Below are 16657 nucleotides of genomic sequence, written 5' to 3'. Positions count from 1 at the left end.
GCTCACAGCGCTTAGAGAGCGAACTCGATCAGCAGTATAATTTTTACATTATATGCACTCTGATCACCTTAGTACACATTCTTTGCAGTAGGCATATTAACTTTGTGCACTACCTTCTGATAACTCCAAGCTTCCACTAGACAAAAGTATGTTATCTCTCCAGAAAGAACATAAATCACCAGAAATATTCTGACATTTTTACATTATATGCACTTTGTGAGTTGCCTAGCACACGTTCTTTGCAGCAAGCACATTAACCCTCTGCGCTACCTTACAATGAGTCCAAGCTTCCACTAGACAAAAGTACGGACTCTCATCAGAAAGAACATAAACCTCTGCACTACCTAATAATGAGTCTGAACTTCTACTAGACAAAAGTATGTTCTTTCTCCTAAAGGAACATTAATTTCCCGACTTATTTCGACATTTTTACATTATATGCACTCTAATCTGCTTAAAACACACTCCTTGCAGCACGACTATTAATTCTGGGACTTGTATTTTTATTTTTATAACATGATACAAGCTGGAAACCAGCCCTTGGAGTAGTATTTGTAAAGTGGTCCAGCTCCCTAGTTCGATGCGTGATTCACTCATTTAGTTTATGTTTCAGCTTTGCATTCTGAGGCTTGTAGTTTTATTTTTATAACATGATACAAGCTTTGAATACGAAGCAGAAACCTAACCAGATGAATTACACAGGTGTTGAGCCTGTGAAACGTGAGCTGTGTGTGTGTGTGTATTTATAAAACTAACCTCAAGGAGAGCTTACAGTTGATTATGCTGATCATTGGTCTATGTCTTATAACTAATATTTCAGTTGAAGAGTGACTGAGGATTATTAAAACATGTGAGATGGTTCTCCTCAAGCATGTGAAAAATCATGGGCTTTTTGTTCGATTCCCCAGACTGCAGTAAAGGGACAGTGAGTCAGTAAGCATGCATTCTTGGAGTACAAATATTTATTCATTGCCACACGGGCAATGTCACCTGAACCAACTGCCAAGTAAGTAAATATGTTCTGCACCGTAGATTAGTTTGTGTTTAAAAGGCCTTGCTTAAAGATATATTCCAGTAGGCCTACTAGCCCTTTAGTTATATGCAGGTCCACTGGAATTATGTGTCAGAAAGGACCAAAATATAATATGCGCCAGGGTTGACCAATTTATGTGGCAAAAGAAGTCCAGATATGCATTTACAATGTCAATAGCTCCAACTCAAGTAAATGCAAGACCTATTGCATTGCAAATACTTGTTTTCTTTTTTTTAATCATATTTCCCTGTCTTCCTTGTTGCATCTTTCCTCCTATCCCCCACCCTCCATTGTCCATGTTACTTCTTCCCTCCCACCCCAAACCCTGTTGTCCATGTTCCTTTTAAGCTCCCACCCACTACCCTTCTGTTATCCATGTTTTTGCTTCCTTCTTACCCCCCTAAACCCACATTGTCCGTATTGCCTCTTCATTCCCAGCCCCACCTTCTCATTGTTTCTGTGGCCTCCCGTGTCCACCCGCTCTAAGTAGAACAAGCGTTATAACGCAGCCAGTGCTAGTAGCATCATAGTGCTGTTTTTTTAGCTTCATGTTGCTGTGCCAAACCACTTTTTTTACTTTTACCAAGGCTGCACAGCAGCCACACTGCTCTCCAACATGGCCAAAAAACATTGGCAAAGTCAATAGCTTTCGCTCAGATGAGACCTGTTGGCTTTGCGAATGTTTGTTATAAAGGTGATTCGAACCCAGGCCTGCAAAGTAAGTTAGTTTCCTTAGATAGTACCAGCCAATGCAAGTGATGTGGTTAAAGGTGATCAACTGAAAAAAATTGAATATTATTAGCGTGGTAACATCGCACACAGAGCTTCTTTAAAGTCATGACGGTGTGCTTAGGGTGTGATCTTAGAGGCCACTTTGCAATGACATGGTGGCATAAAGGACAAGAGGGTAACAACAAGCATTGGCAAAGTCAAACATTCTCGCTTGTAGAAGAGCTATTGGCTCTGGCAATGTGTTTTTTCCATGTTGTACACCAGTGTGGCTGTCGTTCAGTATGACTAAAGGTTAGTGGCCTGGAATGTCTTAGAGTGGTGTAGAGTGTCGTAGACTGGATTTGTTGGAATTGTGTGTCATAGAGTGTTGTAGGGGAGTAGAGTGTTGAATAGTTGAGTAGAGGGGAGTAGAATTCAGTGGCAGACAGCATTATAGAGTGGAGTGTTGTAGAGTGGAGTGTCATAGAGTGGAGTGATGTGGCATGGGGTGGAATAGAGTGAAGTGGATTCAGGTAGTGGGGTCGATTGCAGTAGATTGGATTGGGGAAGAGCGGGTTAGATTGGGTAGGGTGGATTGGATTGGAGTGGGGTGGATTGAAATGGGGTGAGATGGATTGAGTTGTGGGGATTGGAGTGGTGGTGGTTTGAAGTGGGATGGATTAGATTGATTTGTGGTGGGTGGATTGGGTTGAAGTGTAGAGTGGGGTGGATTAGACTGGACCGGAGGGGGTGGATTTGGTCTGGACTGGAAGCAGATTGGATTGGAGTGAGTTGGATTGAAGTAGGATGGGTTGAATTGGATTGGAGTGGGGTGGGGTGGCTTGGAGTGAAGTGGGGTGGGGTGGACTAGAGTGGGGTGGGCCAGATTAATTGGTTTGAGTGGGGTGGACTGAACTGGGGTGGAGTGGATTAGAGTGCGGTAGAGTGGGGTGGATTGAAGTGCAGTGAGGTGTATTGAACTGCAGGGGAGTGGGGTAGATTGGAGGGGTAAAGTGGAGTAGGGTGGACTGATGGGGTGGATTAGACTGGAGTGGGGTAGATTGAAATGGAGTGGGGTGGATTGGACTGGACTGGGGTGCGATGACTGGAGTCAAGTGGATTGGGGTGTGTTGAGGTGGGTTGGGTTGGATTGGATTGGGGAGGAGTGGATTGGAGTAGGGTTGATTGCAGTGAAGAAGGCTGGATTGGAGTGTGATGAAAAGATTGGGGTGTGGGGGTGGGGTCGATTGGACTTGAGCAGGGTGGACTAGAGTGAGGTGGACAGGAGTGAGGTGGAATAGTGAGGGGTGGAATGGAGTGAGGTGGATTAGAGTGTGGTGAATTGGAGTGGGGTGGGGTAGATTGGAGTGAACTGGATTGGATTGCAGTGGGGTGGACTGGATTGGAGTGAGGTGGATTGGATTACATTGGATTGGGGTGGGATGGATTGAGGTAGACTTGATTGGGGTGGGGTGGATTAGAGTGGGTGAGGTAGGTTGGAGTGGGGTAGATTGGATTTGGCTGCATTAGGGTGGATTGGATTGGGGGTGGATTGGAGTGTGGTAGATTGCATTTGGGTGAGGTGGATTGGATTGGGGTGGGGTGGATTGGAGTGGGACAGATTGGAGTGGGGTGGACTGTAGTGCGGCAGATTGTTTTGAATTGGAGTGGGGCAGATTGTTTTGGACTGGAGTGGGACGGATTGTTTTGAATTGGAGTGGGGCAGATTGGAGTGGGGCTTATTGTTTGGATTGATGTGGGACAGATTGTTATGGATTGCATTGAGGTGGATTGGATTGAGGTGAGGTGGATTGGATTGGAGTGGTGTAGATTGGATTGCTCCGGGATGGATTGGATTGGATTGGATTGGAGTGGGTTGGATTGTGGTGGATTGGAGTGGGGTGAATTGGTATGGAGTGGGAAGATTGGGGTGAGGTGGATTAGATTGGAGTGGGGTGGATTGGGGCAGAATGTTTTGGATTCAAGTGGGGCAGATTGGAGTGGGGAAAATTGTTTTGGATTGGAGTGGCGAAGACTGGAATGTGGCAGATTGCTTTGGATTGTAGTGGAGCAGATTGTTTTGGATTGGAGTGGGGCACGTTGTTTTGAACTGGGGTGGGGCAGATTGGAGTGGGACAGATTGTTTGGCTTGGAGTGGGACAGATTGGAGTGGGGCAGATTGTTTTGGATTGGAGTAGAGTGGATTGGATTGGGGTGAATTGGAGTGGAGTGGGAAGACAGGGTGAAGTGGATTGAATTGGATTGGGGCAGATTGGAGTGGGGCAGATTGTTTAGGATTCAAGTGGGGTAGATTGGAGTGGGGAAGATTGTTTTGGATTGGAGTGGCGAAGATTGGAATGTGGCAGATTGTTTTAGATTGGAGTGAGGGAGATTGGAGTGGGGGTAAACTGGAGTGGGGCAGATTGTTTTGGATTTCAGTGGGAAAGATTAGAGTGTGACAGATTGTTTAGCAGTGTAGAGAGGAAGATTGGAGTTGGATGGATTGTAGTGCAGCAGATTGTTTCGGATTGGAGTGGGTGGAATGGAGTGGGGCAAATTGTTTTGAACTGGAGTAGAGCAGATTACAGTAAGGCAGATTGGAGTAGGGCAGATTGTTTTGGACTGGAGTGGGGCAGATTGTAGTGGGATGGATTGGAGTGGGGTAGATTGTTTTGGATTGAAGAGGGGTAGATTGTAGTGGGGTAGATTGGAGTGGCCAGATTGTGAGTGGGGCAGATTGGAGTGTGGCGGATTGGAGTTGGGCAGATTAGAGTGGAGCAGATTGTTTTGGATTGGAGTGGGCAGATTGTTTTGGTTGGTGTGGGGTGGATTGGTGTGGGATAGTTTGGTATGGGGCAGTTTGGAGTGGGGCGGCCTTGAGTGGGCAGATTGTTTTGGATTAAAGTGGGGCAGATTGGACTGCGGTCAGATTAGAATGGGGCAGATTATTATGGATTGGAGTTGAGCAGATTAGAGTGGATGGGATTGGAGTGAGGCAGATTGTAGTGGGGCGAATTAGAATGGGGCAGATTGTTTTGGATTGGAGTGGGACAGATTGCTTTAGTGTAGACTGTAGTGAGGCAGATTGTATTAGATTGTAGTGGGGTACATTGTTTTAGATTGGGGCAGATTGTTTTAGATTGGAATGGGGCAGACTGTAGTTGTGCGGTTTGTTTTGGATTGGAGTGGGGCTGATTGTTGTGGATTGGAGTGGGGTGGGTTGTTTCAGATTGGAGTGGGGCAGATTGTTTTGAATTGAGTGGGGAAGACTGCAGTGTGGCACATTAGAGTGGGGCAGATTGTTTTGGATTGGAGTGGGGAACACAATTTTGTATTGGAGTGGGGCAAATTGTTTTAGAGTGGGGCAGATTGGAGAGGGGCAGGTTGTTTTAGATTGGAGTGGGAGAGGATGGTGTGTTGTAGATTGTCTTCGATTGGAGTGGGGCAGATTGTTTTGGATTGGAGTGGGGCAGGTTGTTTTGGATTGGAGTAGGGCAGATTATTTTGAATAGAGTGGGGCAGATTGGAAGGGGGCATATTGTTTTGGAGTGCAGAAGATTGTTTTTCATTAGAGTGGGGCAGATTGTTTTGGTTTGGAGTAGGGTGAATTGGAGTAGGGCAGATTGGAATGGGGTGGGTTGGGAGGATTGTAGTGGGGTGGATTGTAGTGGGGTGGATTGGAGTGGATTGGTTTGAAGTGAGTGGTTTGGATTGGAGTGGGACGGATTGGATTCTTCTGGGGTGCATAGTATTGAGTGGGGTCGATTGGGGTGGGGTGAATTGGGTGTACTGCACAATTATGTGTTACAGCATAATTTCTGAAATTAAATGTAAGAAAAAACAACATCACTTTGCAATACTTTGTACAAGATAATCCTCATATTTTGAGAATAGCACCCACAAGCAAAAGGAAAACATGAATGCAAAGAAAGAAAAGATGACTTGGCAAACTAAAAGAAATTAAACTATAGAAAATAAGTCTTTGCAATCTTGTTTGACCTGCTGGGCATGTTTTTGCTAGCCACACGCCTCAGTTGCTTGATACTGAAAGTTAAAAAGAACAAAATAGTACCTCAATCACGTCAGGAGTATTAGATGGGCACTGATAAAGGTGAAACAATCAGTGCTTGGTCCCTGCTCTACAGAGAGGAATGGAAATTATGCTAGCCCTGCAGTGACGAATTACAAGGCTGTAAAGAAGAGCGCCAGGCAAGGCATCAAATGGTAAGCGACAGGTGGTTTCCAAGCATTTATTGTTGACAACAGAGTCTCGCAAGAGAGACACATGCGCTAGTGCATGCTCTTGAAGGCTCAACCCTGAAAAAGGAATTTTAATTAATGCAGGAAGGGACTCCTACAATGAACATGCCAAAAAATTAAATATATATGTTACACAAAATACTCCTAAATAATGGCAATTTATATGACTAACAAACTTATTATGCACTTTTTTGCAGGCGTATTATCATTTCCTTGTACACTTGCAGTATCAGCAGACTTTTTTCTAAACCCTAAGGGGAGCACCTGTTCAGAAGGTGATGAAGAGGGACTTGGTGGGGGTAAATGGCTGCTAGAGCTAGTAGTGGCTGGCAATGACCTAAATGCTTCCTTCCCAATGGCATGAGTAGTTGATTTTGCATCCATGCCACATAGCAGATCTACATGCCTCACTGCTTGTGTCATGTTACACATGACACTTTGATTGCTCCTTTCTTTAGCTATGTCCACCAATCTTTGACATTGAGTGGACCCCAAGTCATGTCGCAACTGTGTGCTCCGGGTTGTTGTAGCTCTAGCTTGTTGTTGCAGTTTCAGTTCCCAAAGACCTTCTATCCTGTTGCTCATTGTTACGATGGCATTAGTTGAATTGCTTGAATTATGCTGTAACGCAGAATGTGCTTCCTCCATTACTGATATTCTATGTAATATTTGAGCCAATGTGTCTACTACAAAGGCGTTGGTGAAAGATGTTGTAATGTCTGCTGAAAAGTTTATTCTTCTTCCTCATCCAATGGTTACCAATCTATGTCTGCCTCTTCGTGCACTTCTCTGATTTACTGCTTTTTGACTTCCTTTTGCCCCTCAGTTTTGGGATCATTCACAAACCTTTGTAGAAAAAGTGCTGAATACAGACTTTGGACAGAGGCACTGATTCTATAGTACTGGTCTGAACTGGAGTTTTGGCGGTACTGACTATGGCTTAGGTAGGGTAGCTTGGAATCATTATGCTAGTCATTACTGATGGCCCAGTGACTGATGGCGTGATTGCACTCATTCTACTTGCTGCTTTAGCAGATTATATTTCTGGTGGCTTTGTGGTTGGTGGTGAGTAGTGGTGAATAACCAGTTGAAGACTGCTCTGTTTCTTCCTTTGTGATCTGTAACAACATTTGAAAAATGTTTAATTTTTAGGTATAAATCCATAGATAATTGAATACAGCATCAAATTATTAGTAATATTACGATGTCCCATATTGTGCAGGTATTGTATTAGGTATGTTTGTATATTTTTTCTGTTATAAGGTATCCCATTTTATTGGAATATTATTATAAGATATTTATGTGAAGGGTAACGTACGTGATTGGCTGGTCATACGCTGCAGCAGTCCAGAGGGAGGGGTAATAAACCCCTCGGCAGGGACAAGTGTAATGTACATCCATGCCTCTCCACACCTCCAAACAAACAAAGGCAATTGCACACTTTGCATCTGCCTGGAGCATGTGGCAAATGTCTTTTAAATGTTGATTATACTTCAGGAAAAACATCTGTAAAATCAACATCCAGTCATTTAATCAATTTATTGATATAACAACTCATAATAATGAAACTCTGTGGAGGAGATATTTACCAAATCATGACCTTAAATAACTTTGCAGCAAAGTCCATCAAACTCTTATGTAGGCCTGCGTTTGAGGGGTACATAAATTTTAAAAATATGATGGATACATGCACATTGTTCACATGACATTTTGTCATAATAATATAACCACAAACATATATCTAGCTGGGGCAAACTAAGAAATTAACACGGAGAGCCGAGCCAGAGATGATCCAAGGGCCTGGCTGTGATCTTAGAACCTGTGCCCAAGCCGAGCCCTGAAAGCAATTTCTATGTAAATCATAAAAAAAACTCCCATAAGATATTATAAAGTCTCTTCAAAATTCAAACATATCTATTTAACATGTGGAAACTTTGACGTGAATACTTTGCATTATAGCACTGCACTACACTGCACTGCACTGAAAAGTGCTTATTAAAAGTGATAGTTTTTAAACATGAACTTAGAACCACCCCTCCCATGTCCGCCACCTTGGTGACAGCGGTGCGTGTCCGGGCATCTCTGCCACCCTCTCGGTCACAAAAGAACAGCAGTGTACCCATGAAAGGTGCACCTAGCCCAGTGTCAGTGCTCAATTATAAGTACCAAGGCCCAAGGTATTTCATGGCACCCACAGCAGTTTGTGCAACCTGTCATCACTACCGAATGCCACTGCCACTGTTACCTTATAATCAAAACATTCCAGTAAGTGTCGCCATTTGGATTATTCAATGTCACTTAAGCTGTTAATATGGACTGGGCGAGGTATTTCTATGTTAATTTACATATACTTTGAAATTTTCAACAACCTATGGATGTGCTCTCCTCAGAAGTAAACTGACAGTGCCACCATGAGGTGGATTGTCAGGAATAGGTGCCAAATAAGTGCTGGTGCCGAGCACCAGAAAACACTGGGAAAAATTAAGCATTGCCCAGGGTGCGCTTAGGAGAAAATCCTGGTATTGCAGTTTACTACTGCATTTCATATCAGCTCTTGGGGTCTTTAAGTTGTGGGATGTGTGGGATGCGAGACACAAGTCAAGAAGGCGCTGATAACCCATTCATATAGTGAGCAAGGACTATAAGTGCAGTCTACCTGAAATTCTGCTTCATAGAAATACCTGCATCATCGCTGGCAGAATTAGGAGTTGCCGTCATGTTACTGAATAATGCAAATAGTAGCTCTGCTGGTTAAAAAAAAAAGATGAAAATATGGCCAAATGGCTTCTGCAGTTCCCACTTTTATGCATCTTTTCTCCTGTGGATATGGATGAAGCCGTAAATTCTCAGACGCTGGTCTGAAAAAGGGGTTGCCAGAGCTCCCTTCTTGCATTTAAAAAATTGAAAGGATGCATCTTGTGTAAAGAGATTGAACAGAACACTTGCTGTATCAGAGAGACTTGATAGAATTGCTGAAGGAGTTAATGCACCTTGTGGAGACATGTGGCTTTGCAGACAGAGGTTCTGGGACTGGCTTTGAGTTGACTTCCAGCTCAGGTAACCCTCACCAGCACAGCTTGTTGCTCAGGCACCCTTTCACTCTCTCTGATCCGCCACTGTGTACAGCGAGCCTGCCCTGTCTTCAATCAGCACACATCGGTGTGCTTATAACCACTGGCTCAAGCTGCCCCACATGGCAATAAGATGACTCAGGAGAAGATGAGTGAAATACACTGACATCTCCTGAGATGTGAAAGATGGGGCTGACAGAGGCCCACCTACCTCTTGCTGCAGGCGCCAAGTGAGAGTGATCAGGCCCCAGTGGGCCACTGGAAATGGAGACGGTCTAATGGACAGAGATAGACCTTCACCTACTACCCCAAAGTGGCTTTTAAACAATTGCCCAGAGCCTGGAACCATCTGCCCACCTCCTTACCTCCTCCTTACCAATCCAACTTTGTTTGAAAGTGCTTTTACATGCGAGTGTGAAGATACATTTTAATGAACTATAATATGTGCCTAACATCACACAGTTTAAGCGGGTAACCTGAGATTTATCCAAGTTTTCTGGTTTCACTTGTAAAAATCAGCCACTGAATGGGTATCTGTTTGACTCTCATTTTTGGGGTCGAGCCTGCTAGTACATGCGCTATCACATGCGTCTCGCTTGCAAGACTCTGTTGTAAAGTGCTTGGAGCTTGCCTGTTGCTCACCATTTGCTGGTTTGCGTGGCACTATTCTTTACAGTCTCGTCATTCGTAATGGAAGGCCTAGCATCATTTCTGTTCATCTGTGTGGAGCAAGGATCAAGCACTGATGGAATCTAATTCATTAGGGCCTGCCTGCTGCTCCCGATGTGGTTGAGGTACTATTTTGTCCTTTTTAACTTCTAGTTACCTGCAAACAGAAAGCTTGTGACTGTCAAAAATGTGCCCAGCAGGACAAACAAAATTGCAAAGTTTTATTTTTTAAAGCTAACTTTCTTTTATTTTGCCAAGTCGTTTTTCTCACTTTCCACTCATGTTTTCTTTTGTGGCACTCTTCCTAAAATATGATGATTAATTTGTTTGAAATACTGCAAAGCGACATTGTTTCTTTAATATGTGTAATTTCTGAAATGCTGCTTTAACATGCTGCTGCTTTAACACATAACCGTGCAGTACACCCCTATCCACCCCACTCCAATCTGCCCCACTAAAATCCACACCACACCAATCCTCCCACTCCAATCCAAACCACTCACCCCAATTGAATTCACTTCAACAACCCCATTCCAATCCTCCCAGCCCACCTGAATCTAATCTGCCCCACTCCAATTCACCCCACTCTAATAAAAAAAAATCTGCACCACTCCTAAACAATCTGCCTCATTTGAATCCAAATGTCTTCCCACTCCAATCTGTCCCACTCCAATCCAAAATAATAAGCCCCACTCCAATCCAAAACAATATGCCCAACTCCCTTCTACCCCACTCCAATCCAAAAGAATATGCTCCAGTCCAATTAAAAAAATCTACCCCACTCCAACTTGCTCCACTGCAATACAAAACAATCGGTCCCACTCCAGTCCACCTCACTCCAATCTGACCCACTCCAATCCAAAACAATCTGCACCACTCCAATTCAAAACAACCTGCCCTGCTCTAATCTGCCCCTTCAATCAAAAACAATCCACCCACTCCAATCCGTTTAATTCTGCCCCACTTTAATCCAAAACAGCCTGCCCCGCTCCCACCTTGCCCACTCCAATATCCAAACAACCCATACAAATACAAATCAGGTGGCCCCACATCAGTCCATTTCACCTCTCTTCACCTCAATCCAATCTAACCCACTGCATCCCAATTCATACACTTCACTCCGCCGCAATCCTCCCCACTGCAATCCAGTCCACCCCACACCAATACAATACACCCCAATCCAGCCCAGTCCAATCTACCCCACTCCAATCCAGTACACCTCACCCCAATCCAATTCACCCCACCCCACTCCACTGCAGTCTAATCCTCCCTACTCCATTCTAATACTCCTCACTCCAGTCCAGTCCATACTACATCAATTCAATCCACACTCTAGTCTAATCCACACCACTCCAGTCCAACCCACTCCAAGCCAACCCACCCCACTGTAATCCATCCCACCCCACTCCCATCAAGTCCACCGTTACTCAGTCCACCTCACTCAAATCCAGTCCACCCATTCCAATACAATCCATTTAATCCACTGCACTCCAGTCCAGTCCAGTGCACATTAATCCACGGTACTCTGGTCCAATCCACCCCCACTCCAAACCACCTTAGACAACCCCATTTCAATCCAGTACACCCTTCTACAGTCAATCCACCCCTCACCAATCCAATCCACCCACTCCAATCCAATCCACCCCAGTCCAACCCAATCCACCCCACTCAATCCAATCAACCCCTCTCAATCCAATCCACCCCAGTCAGCCCCACTCCAGTCCACCCGACTCCAGTCAACCCCACTTCAGTCCACCTCACTCCAGTCCAGCCCAATTCAACACATACCAATCCAATCCACCTCACTTCAATGCAATCCCCCTCACCCCAATCCAATTCTACCCACCCCACCCAATCCAACCCACCCCCTCCAGCCCACCCCACCTCAATCCAGCCTACCCAATTTCTATTCACAACAGTCCGTCCAATCCACTCACCCCACAGCACTCCAATCCACCCAACCCTAATACAAGCCACCCCACCTCACCCAAATCCAATCCACTTCACTCCACTCCACCCCATTCCAGTCCACCCCATCCCAGTTCAGTCCACCACACTCCAATCCAATCATTCCAGCCTAGCCCACTCCACTCTAATCCACCCCACTCCAACCCAATCCATCCACATCACAGCAGTCCAATCCACCCCACCCCATCCCACTCCACTCCAAACCATCCCACTACACCCCATACCACTACACCACATTTCAGTCCACTCCACTCAAATCCAATACATCCCACACCACTCCTGTCCAACCCACCACACACTAATGCAATCCACCCACTCTTTCTCAATCCAATCTACCCCACCCCAGTTCAGTTCACCCCACTCCAATCCATCCTGGCCATCCCACTCCAATCCATCTAGCCCACTCCAAACCAATCCAATACACCTTACTCCAATCCACCCCTCCAATCTAATCTAATCCACCCCATGCCAATTCAATCCACCCCACCCCTCTCCAATCCGGTCCACCCCACTATCACTCCAATCCAAACTACCCACCCCAATCCAATCTAATCCACCCCACTCAAATCCACCCCAGTCCCATTCACCTGACCACAATTCAAGCCATCCCACTCCAATCCAGTTCACCCCACTCCATTGCACCCCAGCCCACTCCAATCCACCCAGCACTACTCCAATCCACCCACTCTATCTCAGTCCAATCCACCCACCCCATCCCAGTTCAGTCCACCCCACCACCCCAATCAAATCTATCCATCCCACTCAAATCCAAACCACCCCACCCCACTTCAATCCAATCCAATCTAATCCAACCCACCCCAATCCAATTCACCCCACCGCCCCACATCTAATCCACCTCATCCAGCCCTATCACTCCAATCTAAACAATCCGCCCCAATCCAATCTAATCGACCCCACTCAAATCCACCCTAATCCCACCCACCTCACCCCTTTTCAATCCACCCCACTCCAATCCACCCAACTCTGCTCAAATCCAATCCACTGCACTCTACTCCAATCCAATCCACCACACTACCTCAATCCACTCAAACCTACTCCACCCTGTTCCACCCCACTACACTACACTTTACGGCACTCTCTGCCACTGAACCACTAAACTCTACTCCCCTCTACTCACCCGTAGGACCCTCTACTTCTCCTACTCCACTTTACGGCATTCCAACAAATCCACTCTATGACACTGTACTCCCCCACTCCACTCTGACACTCCACACCACTAACTTTTTAGCATGCTGAACAGCAGCCATACTGGTGTAGAACATGGCAAAACATTGCCAATAGCACTTGTATAGGCAAGACCTATTGGCTTTGCCAATGCTTGTCGTGTTAATGCTTTTTTTAACCTCTAAGTAGTTTTCTGTAGTTTTTATAAAGCGCAAGCTTGACCCAAAAGTATTGAAGCACATTACATAAGCATCCAGTTTCAGTACACAGTATGATATTATTTTCAGACAAGCTGGGAAATAAAGTGATTCGCCCAGAATCACAGGATGTTGAGCAGGAGACGCCAAGACTCGAACCTGGTTCACCGGTTCCAAAGTGGCCAACTCTGGCCCTAACGCCACTTCTTGGATACAGCAGAAAGTGGCAGGCAGAAGCCACATGAAAGCTTGGCTCACTTCGGGCTGAAGGTTCTAACAGGTCCTCGAGCTGAACCGGAGCTAGGTTCGAGCATTGCTCGAACTTTCAGTGGTTCACCCACATTTACATATGTCATATTGTTTTGACTGCCCCTCGCCCGGTTTCTTTACTCCTCTAGCCTCTGCTCCTCCTTCAGTCCTCTCAATACTGGTAATGTTTATCATACTGCAAACTGCTTCATCAAGGGAGTAAGGTTTAGATCTGGAGCAGATATGCCATCAGTAGCCATGATCTCTCTTCTGTGTTTTGAGAAGAGTTCCTGAACTCAACGCTTCAGGTCTGAAATCTTTGTCTGCACTCATTCACTGCCCAGGGGTGGGCAGATCCAGCATTAACTTTACCTGTGATTTGTTGCCACCGTTTAGAATGTGTTTTGCCACCTGCTTTGGCCACCAAAAGCCCCAATAATCATGTCCTCTCTTTCATCTACTTCTCTGCAAGAACTTGACATTCAGCCTCACTAAATTGTACTTTCTAATCATCTGAGGAGTCATACTTGGCAATAATAAAATCAGAAAAGTGGACCAATGCCTCTGAAAATATGTAGATTAGAATTGGTTCAACATTCACAAAATGGCAGCAAGATGGTAAAGGTTCGATAAAATTGCATCGAGTAAAAACGCACAAGGGGAAATTGCATGCAGCAAACTCATAAGTTGTAAAATGATTGCCCTAGGATTTGGAAAATACTTGAAGTCGAGCGATTTTTCCAGGTCAGTGAATGATTTGGCAAATTCAGATGCAATTTTATCACTCCTCATTTACCGCCTAATTCGTGATCAGGGACAATGTTGGATTAAGTTCTCCAAACACTATTGTTAAGCAGGAAGTTTACAAGGCACTATTTGAAGACTGGGTAAGTGAATTACTATTACAAGACATTAGAGCAAATTGTTTAGATAGGCATGGTACCGGGATATATGGGACATGTTGAACAAAAATTGAATAAAAATGGACGGACTGCATTTGCCAAGTTGTATGTGGCTAGAAAGGCAATCACATTATCAGGGTGGAAGGGTAAGGTAAAGTTGAATCACAAACATGACCCTCATGTGATTGAACACTGATATCTGTTGTGTATTGTAAGAAGAGATGCAGAACGTAATTAAATTTTTTTTTATTTCCATACCATTAGGGAATTAAAAAAATATTAGACGCAAAATATGCATGAAGCAAGGCACCAAGACTTATACGCTCACAGTGTACATAGTTCGAATTCTTGTCAGAGGTGATTTGAAAAACATGTTTTTGGCAATGTGTCAAGAAGGGATAATCGAGTGCTTTGAGCCGACTGTGTGCATTTATCCTGCTGTGTTGGCAAAACGATATGCCAGGTTGCACATTTGCATTGTTTAAGGAATTAAAATGCCAACATTGCTGTGAGTGTTGATCTATCGCTAAATATTGAGTTACTGAGTATATTGGGCAAGGCAAAAGTATTTTTTTGTATTTATTGTGAGCCTGATCCTCGTTTGTGTCTGGCCTAATTAATGGATACCACATTGGATAATCTACTTTCATGATGACATATTGGAATTCACAAAAGGCGAAGAATCAGATGTATGTGTTGGGCAAGGTCTGTTCAAGATTGAACATATGTGGTTGCATGCTACAGGAAGAAAAGTATAGGTAGTTTGAAACACACGTGGATTGCTAAGGACTTAGCATATCCCATGAAGGCATCAAACCTAAGAGGTCTGGTGGGGAGGCTCTAATGGAACTATGACATCACAAACTTAAGGCACAATTAATGGTACTCCTGATTTTGAAAACACAACTCGAAGTTTTTGCACTATTTCCTGGACAAAATGAGATGGCTAAGATTGTTGTTGAAGAAAGATGAGGGGGCTACAAAAAGCTTTCCAAAATAAGAAGAGAAATAGTGAGCGCACGTACTTTGGGTCCCTTTGACATCAGAAAAAAGTGAATGGTAAGCGTGTAAGCCAGTGGGTATGGTTTGGATGTGGAATTATCCCTACTGTGTGTTTGACGTATGTAGTGTATGCAGCATGTGTTGTCGAAAATTGAAATTAAGTACTCTGTAATGGAATGGGCATTGTTGGCCCTGGAGTGGGCAGGTCAGCATTTCCATCATTACATGTGAGCGTTGCTTTCTATTCTGCCTCAAGGAGGTGATACCAAACCTTGTGTAAGGATAGCACGATTGAGTTCTAAACAGCTGGTCTAAATATGAGTGTGGAATACATGAAAGGTCCTAGGAACACAAAGCATACAACTGTTTGCCACGGTTGCTATTAGTTCATGGAGAATGGTGTGATGGAGAAATGGACTAAGATGAGGTAACTAATACTGAATGTTCAAAATGTAGGACTCAAGCTGGAGTTCACTGACGAGCAATACATCGTCCGAAACTGGTCGTGTACTGCTTTTACTCCTGTGTGGACGAGCCTTATTTGACAGTTCAGGGTGGACTGCTTCCATTGGAGCAGAAACATGATTGATTTGAATATGGCTGGCCTCTGTTTGCAATGGCATATTGAGCAAGAAAACAATGGACTTGAATGTGTCCCTAAGTAATCATCAGTGACTGAGGTTAATTTTGGCATTCTGTCAATCACTTTCTTGTTTTTCTTAGGGGTAGCAGAAGCAATGTGGATGGAAGCTGCTGTGCTGGGACATATAGCAGGTGAATAAATATGTGCGTAATGGATGGGGGAAAGTTAAGTAGTCAAAAGCTGAAACTGTATGGGCAAGTGGCGAAACAGTGGCGCATGGAAGAGGAACTGTTGTGTAGGAATGATAGGTTTGTTCCTCTTGCAGAAGCCAGAAAGAAGCTGATGCAGGCAGCACCTTGGGCATTGAGGCATGTCAAGTATTAAGTCACTTATAAGACAGTTCTATTAGTGGCCTAGAATAGATGCTGAAATTGAGACAAAGGTATGGTAATCTGGTGAGTGAGGAGGTAGTGGGCCAATTCTATATTTATGACCAAGACCAAGGCAGAAACTGGTGTTTGACATTGTTGGACCTTCCAAGAAATTACCAATCAGAGCAAGTATGTTTTGATTGAAAGCAATTCAAAGTTGTTGAAGAAGCTATTTTAGAATCAGCACCATTAGTAAAGCTGTGAAACTGTGCAATTGTTTAACGCACTCTTCCATTCAGAAGGTGTGCCCGATGTTATGCATATGTACTTGATTAAATAAAATAATTTTTGCAGCACCCAATTAAACGTTACCACTTTGTTATCAGTCCCCCGTGAAAGTGTTTGAGTTGAGAGATTTAACAGTGTATTAAGGACAAGCTGCGCAGTTGTAGTATC

The sequence above is a fragment of the Pleurodeles waltl genome, chromosome 7, assembly GCF_031143425.1.
Source record: "Pleurodeles waltl isolate 20211129_DDA chromosome 7, aPleWal1.hap1.20221129, whole genome shotgun sequence".
In the NCBI taxonomy this organism is placed as follows: domain Eukaryota; kingdom Metazoa; phylum Chordata; class Amphibia; order Caudata; family Salamandridae; genus Pleurodeles; species Pleurodeles waltl.
Note: the sequence above shows the minus strand (reverse complement) of the source record.